Raw genomic sequence first — 12428 nt, forward strand, 5'->3', positions numbered from 1 at the left:
AAGTGAGGTCTTGCAATACGGGTATTACCTATACGCTTTGTCTGCCGCACGTCATGTGATCACAAGTCGCTCGGGATTGTGGGTAATCATCTCGCATGCTCAGTCTCAGTCAGCATACCTCATTCATATAATCAACATTCGTGCTAGCATTGTGACCACGTGTGTGTGCGTAAAGCATTTTTTATTTTGTGTCCAAATGTAGTCAAAAGATTAGGGAGGTGTGTAAAATGTGGGAAACAGTGCAAAATTTTGTAAAAAAGCACCATCTAAGTAAGGCTGTGGCAGTGCAAGCAATGAATCTGTTTAACCACAATGCAATGTCATATTTCCGTGAAATCCTCAAAAGGAGGCAAAAGCAAGTGTCATTGGATAGGTTCCTTGTTAAAGATGCACAAAAAGAAAAAGAGTAAACAGATAGCAGTGATTCCGTTAGTGACAATGAAAGTCGTCTTACCCAATATAATTACTGTAATATGTAATTGTAATGTAATTAATAAATTCGATTACTTTATGTATATTACATTTAAATAATAAAAATATAAAAAGGTGTACATTTATAAGGTATATGAAGGTATATGTATTTTGTATTAATCATTTTTATATGAATATTTTTGATTTTTTGGAACGAATCATCTGAGTTTCCATTATTTCTTATGGGGAAATTCGCTTTGATATACGAGTGCTTTGGATTACAAGCACGTTTCCGGAATGAATTATGCTCGCAAACCAAGGTACCATTGTATATAACTAGGTCAAAGGTACAGCCAGCTCAGTTGAACACTCTCTGAGTCCCTATTGCTGAAATTTAAGTCATATGCACCACAGCTGTAATACTTCCTCTTCACAAATCTGAGTTTCTTACTCCAGTGTGGAGATAAATAGGGAGGGCCTATAACCAAAAATGGTTATGCACTGTGCTTCATGTAGCATATTCAGGTTGCTGGCTTTTAAGAAAATGAGCGGTCATTCTTCTTCCTTCCCTATTTATCTCCACCTTTCTCTGTTGAAGGCTTCCTGATACCAACATTCTCCGCCCATTTCCATTAGGTCATTCATCCAAGCATTTGTCCTTCTTCATACTAATAAGGTGATTGTCTTGGTCCATCTGTCACTTTTCATCCATGCAATATGCTATATAATGTTAAAATTGCTTTCTATATATCCAACAGTTTTGTTTCTATTCTTATATCTTCATTCCAAGAGATCCTGTGGGTTGTATCCAAGACCTGGTCAGCCAGGCTGACTGACCATGCCTTGGATACAATCCACAGGATTTCTTGGAAAAATACCACCATTCTCCACCACAGTAAATTCAAAAAAGGGAGACTATTTTTAGAATTTGCAACAGCTCTCAGAAATTAACCGAATCTAAATAAATACGGTTGCATTAAACTTCTGAAGATTTGGGAAGCAAAATCATCAGAGATCCCACCTTACATTCTAGTCCATCTACCATAGAGGGTGCATCACCTAGATAGGACTTTAGAATCACCCACGTGGTTAGCTTAGTATTGTGTGGTATTTGTGCATATGTTACATTAGTTTTTTTGTAATCCCTGAAGATGTCTCAGTGACTGAGACGAAATATAGGAAGTATTAAAATCTGTTTTAATCCTTTCCGAGTGCTGTATACAACCCATTAAGCCTCCAACATGAAATTCTTATTCGGTTTGTGCAAGAGTTCTAGTACCTCCTCCTCATAGACCTGTGTTTCTTCATACAGTGAACTTGATGTTGTATACCCTAGGTTGATAGATTTTAGCAAAATGGACACTCATTAGTTGAACAGTCTGTTCTGCATCAGTTACCTGCATAACATCTGCACACAGTAGAGTTATTCTTTCATATTCGTTCTTTCTTTTACTTGTTTTGTAACAAGAGAATTCTTTTGGGTTGTTTTTAGCTTGCAGAGCCAGTTTCTTTTCTTACTCAGACTTAGCTTTCCATACAACAGTTGTGACTCTTCTGGCTTACTGCTTGAAATTTTCATAACAAACATCATCTTTATGCACACGGTATTCCTTCCACATCATCCTTTTCTTATGAATCTGTTGCTGGATAAGATTATACATCCATTTCACTTCTACTCTATTTATTCTTCAAACTCTAGAGATACATTCTGATACTGCATCATTTATGAGGGTGTTTCTAAGTTTCCGACCTGACTAACTTTTAGAAAACTGTCACTTTCTGACATAATCTCCCTTTACTTCAACACACTTTTCACATCTTTGTTATTAACATTTCCATGCCCTTGGAAAAATAGTCTGTACTTTTGTCTGCAAAGTGACCTAAAACTGCATCCATCACCTCATTGTCATTTGTAAATTTTCTTCCTTGAAGGTCTTTTTTCAATTTTGAGAAGAGGTAGTAGTCACTGGGTGCTAGATCTGGGCTGTGGGATGGGTGTTCAATCTCCTGGAAGCTGCAGTCCTTCACTTCAGCCTTTGCAACAGTCGCCATATGAACTAGAGCATTGTTGTGAAGCAGCAAACTCCAATACTCAGCATTCCTTGTCTCTTCTCCTTTATGGTGTTGCACAGTTTGTGCAGGAGTGAAGCATAATATTCTGCATTCACGGTAGTATTCCTTTCCTTGAAGTCGATCAAGAAAATTCTCTGGCAATCCCAAAAGATTGTATTCATGATCTTCTTGGTGGACTGAGTGACTTTGACTTTTCTTGGCAGTGCTTTGCCTGGTTTGCACCACTACATGGATTCCCTTTTGGAAAGAAGATCATAATAAAGGACCATCATTTCATCTCTGGTGACAGTGGATTACAGCACTTCTCTCTGATTGATTCCCTTGGCAAAGCTCTAAAAATTTGGGGGAACAGGTCACGATGCTCCTTCTGAATTGAAAAAAGAAGTCAAGGCACCTTGCACTGACCTTTGTCATGCGGGGCTTCTTGTGAATGATGTGAAAGACAGTTATTATAGAAAAGCCCAACCTTGCTGAGATTTCTCTGAGCTTCAGAAAGTACCATCACGAGTACCATCTTCGATGCTCTCTCTCTTCCTAGGCAAAACTATTTAACCCATTCCTTCATGGAAGGAGAAGCTTCTCCATTAAACACCATCAATTTTGAACATTATTACAGCCACTTAGCATGCCACGTGTTAGTCGAATGAGTGCTTCCAACTGATACAGGTAGAGAGTCGAAACTGGTACAGTAAGCTTCCCATAGATGGTGCTATCTGTCACACACACACACGATTTTAAAATTAGCGCAAATTTTGTATGCCAAGCCAGAAACTTTTGGGACCTACCTCATAAGTATTTTTTAAATACTTAAATAATGCAATATCATTTCTTGGGTTTCTTTCTGAATTTTTTAAACACAAAATATTTCTTTCCTACCCATGCATTGTTGATATCCTTCCCATCCAACAACTGATGCAAGTGTTAATTATAATATTAGTAATGCAATTGCTTAATTTAATTATAAAATATAGATGATCGATATAATTAAAAATAAGCAATTGTTTATTCCAGAACTTATCACCATTTCTATCTACAAAATCACAAAACTTACATTCCTATAAAATGATGCTAAACTAAAAGTTAAATAAGACTAAAAATATTACATTAAATTTTCCAAAGTGAATTTCAGGTTCATTATATGTAAACAGTTTCTCATAAAAAAAAATGTCAAATGAAATTGTTGATTATGTATTCCAGTTAATATTGAAGCTATTACTAAAATATTCTAATCTATAGTGAAAACACAATATTATATATAAACCATATGTATATACTTGTCTTGTAAAGCTAAAGCAGCAGACTGAGTGTCACAATATAAGTTTTAATTACAAAATATTTCCTTTCCACAATTTATTTTTTTACACATTACCTCAAACAGTAAATCAGTCTTCTGTTTTTGTTTTATATTAGATTCGTTGATATTCAAGAACATATACAAGTCCATCCAGTTATGAATTGAAACTTATTTTGTAATAAGTGAATCCTCAGTATAGAAAGGATATAGGAATCAAAGTTAAGTAATTCCTGCAAGCATATTGTATTAACAAGCACCCTTACATAGTCATCTTCATTGGCTGTTACCTTATAGTGATATGATTAGAGCAATAAATTATTATTATTATTAACATTCGACCTCCATGGAGTCAGAGACTCATCATGGGAGGTACTCACTGTTGCATACAATGCTCATCCAACTGCATCTTAAACTGATTCACTGTGTCCACATCCACAACACACTCAGGCAATGCATTCCACTCACCAACCACCCTCCATGCAAAGAACCTGCTTCTCACTCCTTTGCTCACACCCTTATACAGTTTCCAGCAATGGCTTCTTGTTCTACTCCCCTCTCCCATTCTATGAAAAATCTCTTCCACGTCTACCTGATAACAACTTGACCTGACTAGCTTATATGTCTCAATCATATCCCCCCCCCCTTCCTCCTATTCACGAGGCTCTGCAACTTACATTCTCTCAACCTCCTCGTACTCCACAATCCAAAGGCTACTGACTACCTTTGTGAATCTTCTCTATACCCTTTTCAGCATATCCTCGTCACCATGAAATCCAGCCACCAAATCTGTGCACAAAAATCCATATGAGGCCTGATCAAGGGCTTATACAATGTAATCAAAACCTCTCTATTTCTGCATGCCAGGGTTCTCCACATCATTGCCATTATTCGATGTGATCCCTTCACAACTTGTGCAGTGTGGCCCCTGAATTTCAGGTCCTTGTCCACCATCACTCCTAGATCTCTCATCTCCTCTACTTCTGTTAAAGTTTCCCCCACCAAGTGTATACTTTGCTTCCCATCATTGTTTACCAAATCTCAAAACCTTACACTTGGCACCATTAAACTGACAGTTCCACTTACCTGCCCATTCATGCAATCTATTCAGGGCCTCTTGTAAAGCATTAACATCAGCCTGACTGTGCATCTTCCCAGTTTTGCATCATCTGCAAACAACTGGATATAACTAGTTAAACCCAACCCATTAACGTACAAATTGAACAATAATGGCCCCAAAACTTACCCCTACAGCACACCACTAGTGCCCTTTCTCTTTTGAGATACTGCACCCCCATATACAAATTTCTGATACCTATCTGACAGCCAGTCACTGATCCAACACAGAAGTGTGTTATCCAATCCCATCTGTTCCAATTTCTTTAAGAACTTGTCATGTGGCAGTCTTTCAAAAGCCTTTGCAAAATCCAAGTACACCACTGTATATGCATCTCCTTTGTCCAAGGTATTTGTCACCTTGTTGTAGTACATAAGTAAGTTAGTGAAACATGATCTCCTCTTAACAAACCCATGCTGATAACCACAGAGAATACTGCTGTTATCAACCCATTTCTGTATCCTAATCTCACAATCTCTCCAGAACCTTCACCACAACTCCAGGTATACAGACCGGCCTATAATTTGAAGCTACAGCCTTATCACAGCCTTTATGCAGTGGAACAATTTTTCCCTCTTTCCACTCCCTTGGAACCTGTGCTTTTGCAAAACTCTTTTTAAACAGGCATGCCAATGCTACTGCCAGTTCACTGGAACATTCCCTTAAAATGCGCATTGATATGTCATCAAAACCTATTGCCTTATTAACATCAAGGTTATTTATATCCTCAAATACCTGGTGCTCACTCACAATTAAGCTATCCTCTCCTATGTCCTTTACACTTAAGTTCCTCGTGATTCTACCATGATGAGGATGAAATACCCTTATAAATTGATCACTGAATACCTCCACAATGTCTTCTGCAGCAGTTACCATTCTACCACTTTCATCCCTTAACTTCATGTTTCCATGATCATTGTTCCTTCTACTTGCCACATATCTAAAAAACTCTCTAGGGTTTTTCTTAGCCTGATTTTCCAATTTCCGCTCATTGTTTTCCTTACTGAGTCACTCTCCTGGCTTGTTCTTTATATTCTTCATGTGACTGATTACCATTATTCATCTTGTACTTTCCCCAAAGTACTTTCTTTTTCTAGATTTCATGCTTAAGCTTCACATTCATCCATTTTACACCTACCTTATTCAGCCTTTTGGCCTTTGGGATACATTTATACATTGATGCTGTTATGTATTTGTAAGTTCTCATGTAGATTTTATTTCCTTACCGCTTAACTACTCGTTCCATGGTATAGCTCGAAGTTGTCTCCTAAACTTGTCATAATCACCAGCCTTATAATTCCACATATATCCTTTCCTCACAAAAGTCTGCATATGTGACTAGCCACAACACAGGTAATTACTTTATGATCATTTTCATCAACTTGAGACAAATATAAAACCACCCTCTGACAATTACATCCTCTGATGAAATGATGAGATCTAGAACTCTTGTTCCTCATGTTCCGCATGCTGCCTGAGATAGTTATCTCTCAAGAACTTAAGAAATTCATTTTCCTTATTTCTAAATGCTATACATTTAGAAATAAGGAAAATTATACATTTCTTCATCACCACCTTCCACATTCCCAGGCCTATAGCAACATCCAACTAAATATGTCTTCCTCTCAACCTCTACATTACACCACACTGCCTCATAACCATTGCCACTATTTCCCCCTTTCATGTCTCCGTTATGTGGACTTAATTCCCCTGCTATCATCAGCAGCACTCTCCTTCTTCCCTTCCTGCTCTTTCTGTCCTCACGAAAAATACTGTACCCTTCCATTTCTATTCCCGTTATGATATCATCTTCATTCAACCATATTTCACTTATTCCAATGATTTGGGGACGAATAAATTCAATCACTGAAACCATTTCATCCTCTTTATTTCTGATGCTTCTGACATTTGTAAACAACACAACAGTTCATTTTTAAGTCTATAGCTAGTGATTTCCCCACTACATCTGCCAAATCACCTTTATCACCTCTTACCACATATACCTGCTCAGTCTCCTCTTCTCAACCCACATTGCAATATACTCCATCTTTATACATACATTCACTGCCACTTTCAACATTCACTCTCTCTGTGCCAAATGCTTTTAGATTCTTAAATTAATATAGATTAAAGAATAAGACATGCTTTTTCTATTAAGATTATTGGAAACAAGAGACTTACCTCCAAAAATAACTAGGATATAAGACTGTAATGTTTTCTACTGTTTCTTTTGCATAAAAACATAGTTAAACATAGAGTAAAATATATAATTGATAAGCTGGAAAATAACTAAAACACTGAGGTAATGGACAAACAGTTCATCATCATCAAATTCCTGCCATGTACCCTCAAGGGGTGTACAGGATATGATAGTACTACATGAAAAAAATTACATTATTACTAACTTCCTATCTACAATTTTCCTCTAAATCAGTCTGTTACTTGTCAAGACTCCAACATTATCATATCTTATATTTCCATCGTCTAAGGCACTTTGTACCGTATCAATCCACCTATATCTTGGTCTTCCTCTGGGTCGTTTTCCTGCCAACCTGGCAGAGAACACTTGTTTTGCTAATCTTTCCTCGCCCATTTTGTTTAAGTGACCATACCACCTGAGATTAGCTCTGCTAATGCACTCCTGGATGCTGACAGTGTCAAGTTCTTTCCTAATATCCTCGTTTTTAATATGATATTGCCATTGATGCCATCTGTTCACGCCTCTAATCTTTCTCAGGACTCTCATATCTGCGGTCTCTAGTCTTTGGTCAAGTGTTTTACTTCTGACCCAGCTCTCAGATCCATAAGTTAAAACTGGTTTGAACACTGTCTTGTATACAGCTAATTTAGTGTTCTGACTAATTTCTCTCTTATTCCATATGAATTTATTCAATTGACTTCCCACCATACCAGCTTTGCTGATTCTGTTGTCTATTTCTATATTGAATTTACCATCTTCAGTAAAAATTGTGTCTAAGTAGCTGAAATGTTTTACTTGTTCCACAGGTTCTCCATTCACAACACAGTTGACATTTTCAGTGATTCTGCTTATTTTCATTGTCTTTGTCTTTTTATTGCTGACCTTCATACCATATCTATTACAACAGTTATTCAATTTAGTCAGGGAATCTTGCAGACTTGTAGCAGATTTATTTAGAAGTATAACATCGTCCGCATAAAGCAAAGAGCTGACATTAACATCTCCAATTCTGATATCATGTTTAATACCACTTTCCTTCATAATGTGATCCATATAGATAATGAATAACAGAGGGGGATAACGTACATCCTTGTTTCACACCACATTTAACATTAAACCATCTCCCTTTACTTCCTTCAATTCTAACTGCTGACTTACAACTCAAATACAGACTAAGTATTGCTTGATATAATGCCCCATTGACACCATATAACTGCAGCATATTGAATAGCTTCTCTCTTGGCACCTTGTCATATGCCTTTTCCAAATCGACAAAACTTAAATACAGATCTTTGTTATATTCCCATGCATTCTCGACTATTTGTCGTAAAGTGAAGATCTGATCCTAACAGCCCCTATTTGGCCTGAATCCAGCTTGTTCTTCACCAAGCTTTTCTTCCACAATTCTTCTCAACCGTTTCTCAAGTATACTTGCATAGATCTTGCCAGGAACACTCAGTAGGGAAATACCTCTGTAATTCTCACATTCAGTTTTATTTCCCTTTTTATATATGGGTACTATGAGAGCTCTACTCTAATCATCGGGAATTCGTCCCTCTGTCCAGGCTTTCTGAACTATGCAGTGCAGCCACTGTAAGACTTTTATGCCACCATACTTCAGCATTTCTGGTTGAATATCATCTACTCCTGCTGCCTTTCCACATTTCAAGCCTTTGATGGCTTTTTCTACTTCAAGTATGGATATGTATTCCTGGCTGCATGCCTGGTCAGTGTTTTTTATCACTGTGCTGTCATCACTGCTTGTTTCACTTAGCAGTTTTTCAAAGTAATTACTCCATACTTCAAGGATATCTTTTTCTCCTGTTTTCATGTCACCTTTATCATCTCTAACTCCTTTTACAGCACTCTTTCCTCCATTCCTAAGCATCTTCAACAACCTCCAGAATATCTTACCACTTTCTTGATATTTATTTTCTATGTTCTTGCCAAAGTCCTCCCATGACTTTTGTTTAGCTAGTTTTTACACACTGTTTAGCTTTCTTACATTTGTCTCTATATTCGGTAAGAGTAAAAGCTAACTTATTTGCCAGGAACTTTTGATATGCTTTCTTCTTTTCCTTCACTGCCTCTTTAACTTCCTGTGTCCACCAGGGAGTTCTGATTTTTTTTATCCTTGCACACAACCTCACCACATGCATCTCTGGCAGAATCAATCAATGTTTTCTTCATAGTTTGCCACTGAATCTCCAAGGTTTGATTCCTGTTCTCAAACTCTTTCATTTTCTTTTCAATAATCTTTCTGTATTTTAGTCTACAGTTCACATCTGAGAGCTGCTCAACTTTTATTTGCTTTAAAACTTTCTTACATGTTATTCTTTTCAAAATGAAATTCAATTTTATCCTGCTCAAGGCTAAATAGTGATCACTTCCAATTTCAAATCCTCTGTACACTCTGGTGTCCTGCACCAGGGAGAAAACAGCACTATCAACAATAACATAGTCAATGAGACTTTTCTTATTCCTAGCCTCTTCTCTCCATGTGAATTTGTGCACATTTTTATGTTGGAACATGGTGTTAGTAATAACCAGTCCATGTCCTGAGCAGAAACCCAACAGATATTTGCCATTATTATTAGCTTTGCTCTTTTCTCCAAATTTTCCCAAAATATTATTGTATGTCTCACAATCATTTCCTACTCTGCTATTTAGATCCCCAACAAGGACCAACTTTTCCTTTTTCATTGTGTCAGTTGCTTTTTCTAGAGTGTCAAAAAATTTCTCCACTTCTACCTTAGCAGAACCTTCTGTGGGACCATAGGCACAAATAAGTCTCATTGTCCAGTTCCCCATTCTCCTATTTGCCCACATTACTCTACTTGAGACTGACTGCCATTCAAGAAGATTAGCCTCGTATTTTGTGTTGAATACTATGGCTACTCCTTCTTTTCCCTGATTGTCATTGCCTGAATATAACATTTTGTATTTATTGTTCAGAAAGATCTCACCAGTTTTTGTCTTTTTTGTTTCAGTCACCCCTATTATGTCGATCTGGTACTTATCTAATTCCTCAGCTAGCTCCATTTCTTTGCCATTCAGGCTTCTTACGTTGATAGTACCGATCTTTAACTGTGGTCATGTTGAGTTGGGGTTTGTTTTCAGATTTGTTCCAGTAGCTGACTTTTCGCTGTTCGCCCTGGTTCCCTGGCAAAAACAACGGGGCCTTGTTTAACCAGGCGATGCCCCAGCCGGCATGAAATTTTGTCATGTTGTACCATCATTTTTTATTTTGGTTTAACCAATAAGAATACAATTTGGTCGGCTAAATCCCAAATTGTCAGCCCATCCTCATTCGTTCAGTATCAAAGTAGATACCCAACAAGGTGCACCACAAGAATGTGAGGATTGGACATTATGTCAGAAGCCCTGGTCGGTTCTCCGCATTCCTTTAAAGGCTATGTGGAGGTCTCCTCTCAGTTATACAGCTTTGACCCTTAACTGAAAATGGAAAAGTAAAAAATGCTGAATAAATTTAGAATACATAAAATTGATATCAAAATAAAACCTAAAAAAAATTGGAGGATAAAATCATATGAAAGGGGAAAAAAATTCCCTTGCTACATGGATAATTTTATAAATAATGAAGAAAGGGGAGAATCATCAGCATATAGTATTTTTAGTAAAAAAAAGAAAAAAAAATCTTATACACTCCTGATATTGCTTCTGTTTGATTACTTAACGTGTTGAAATTTAAATAAGGAAATGAAGAATTTATGTTCACAAGCTGTTTTGAACTGTTCAGTCATCCTCAAAAAGAGAGATAAACAGGGAATGAATGAGAATTGTGAGATATACATGACAGTTCTCTACAAATAAATGGCATTGAAGCTAAGAGCATTGTTATAGGTTGAGAACTTAGAGTTAATCTTAATATTGTTCAGTTGTTGCCTGTTCTCCAATATCACAGAGGGCTGTGGATGTATATAGCTTTAATATTAGTTTTGGTGATTTCTTTCTGAAATGCATAGTTTTGTTTCATTATTTTGAAATTCTAGAATAACAGGTTTTTTGATTTGTTATATGATTCTCTTCTATAACATATTCTGTTTTATCTCAATTTCTACTGAAATTGAGATAAAACCTCAATTTCAGTTTTGTCCATTTTAGGATTTTTATTCTGGGTCTTTTTTCTTTCTAGTTCCATTCAGGTTGTCTGGAGTGGGGATATTGGTCTCTTAAATGTTCTTGCAACTGTGTCCATAGCAATCTGGATTAACAAGGAAAACTACATTATATACAACATTGAAATACTTAAATATATTTTTGTGTCTGTTATCTTAGTGGTTTCAAAGGATTTAACAATTTCTGATTGGTTTTGAATACAATTTTTATAGTTTGTATGTTTAAAAATATATTTAAAGGCTCGTGTGTGTGTGTGTATTGTTATATAGAAAAACTTTAATATTTTATTGGAAGAAAGGATTTCTTTCTTGAGATTGTTGGGGATGGGAAAAAACTTCCTTGACTTGAATCTTGACTATGAAATTGGCATAATTTGGCAAGCTCAATTAATAGAGATTTTGCTAGATTTCTAATTTCATTATTTAAATTCTTAGACAGTTGTGGAAAACATATAAGCATTTATGAATTGCTACCTGTATTTGTTGATTTACAGTACATTTTTGTATCAGTGTGATTGTTTGATGTGATTAAGATATGGTTAAGTGATCCATGGTTCCAATTGGAAGAACTAATGGGCATTGAAAAACTAATTCCCTCCTGGAACTAGTTTTTCATGCACCATACAGTTTTCATTGTAAATTGGCCATGAGAACACATGCATTTTACAGACATAACATACAATTGTTGTTGGTGGTGGTAATAGGCAGTAGATGGTATTGTGTGTTGACGGTAGTAATGTTGTTGTGATAGTAGTTGGAGGAATTAAGTAGGAGAAAATGGTAAGTTGTGTATGGTGGAGTAGAGTATCCTCCTATGATGCGTCCTTGGAGATGTCATGTAATAATAATGATATCATTAAGGAAGTTAATGGGATTATTTTTCTCATATTCTGTTGTAAAATTTAATCTACTGCTAAAGTTAAAGTTTTCAGAGACTATGTAGTTTCTATTACCAGTGTATAGGCATCAAAATAATGCTTGTAAAATAAGATGCCCAGGTGGTGGGGTAATAATATGCTAGATTCCACATGGGCTAAAACAACTCGTGCCCTGCTTTTAGAATAATTAATGGGACTTTTTTATTTTCTGGTTTGTTATAGAGAGAGAATTCCTAGAATTGTGTTTACTATAGTGAAAGTTTACTAAGTTAACAATAAACATTTTGTACTGTACCAGTAATTCATAATAAAATTGGGA

At 36.3% G+C, this 12428-nt stretch overlaps 1 protein-coding gene across 1 annotated transcript in view; it reads left to right on the forward strand.

The window, feature by feature from the left end:
- The window catches only part of LOC150101845 (3'-5' RNA helicase YTHDC2-like), a 503757-nt gene that overhangs the window by 425463 nt on the left and 65866 nt on the right, over nucleotides 1–12428 (forward strand). The window lies entirely within an intron of this gene.

The sequence above is a fragment of the Typopeltis vanoorti genome, chromosome 11 (assembly GCF_054136105.1).
Source record: "Typopeltis vanoorti isolate ZY-2024b chromosome 11, IOZ_Tvanoo_1.0, whole genome shotgun sequence".
Classification (NCBI taxonomy): Eukaryota; Metazoa; Arthropoda; class Arachnida; order Uropygi; family Thelyphonidae; genus Typopeltis; species Typopeltis vanoorti.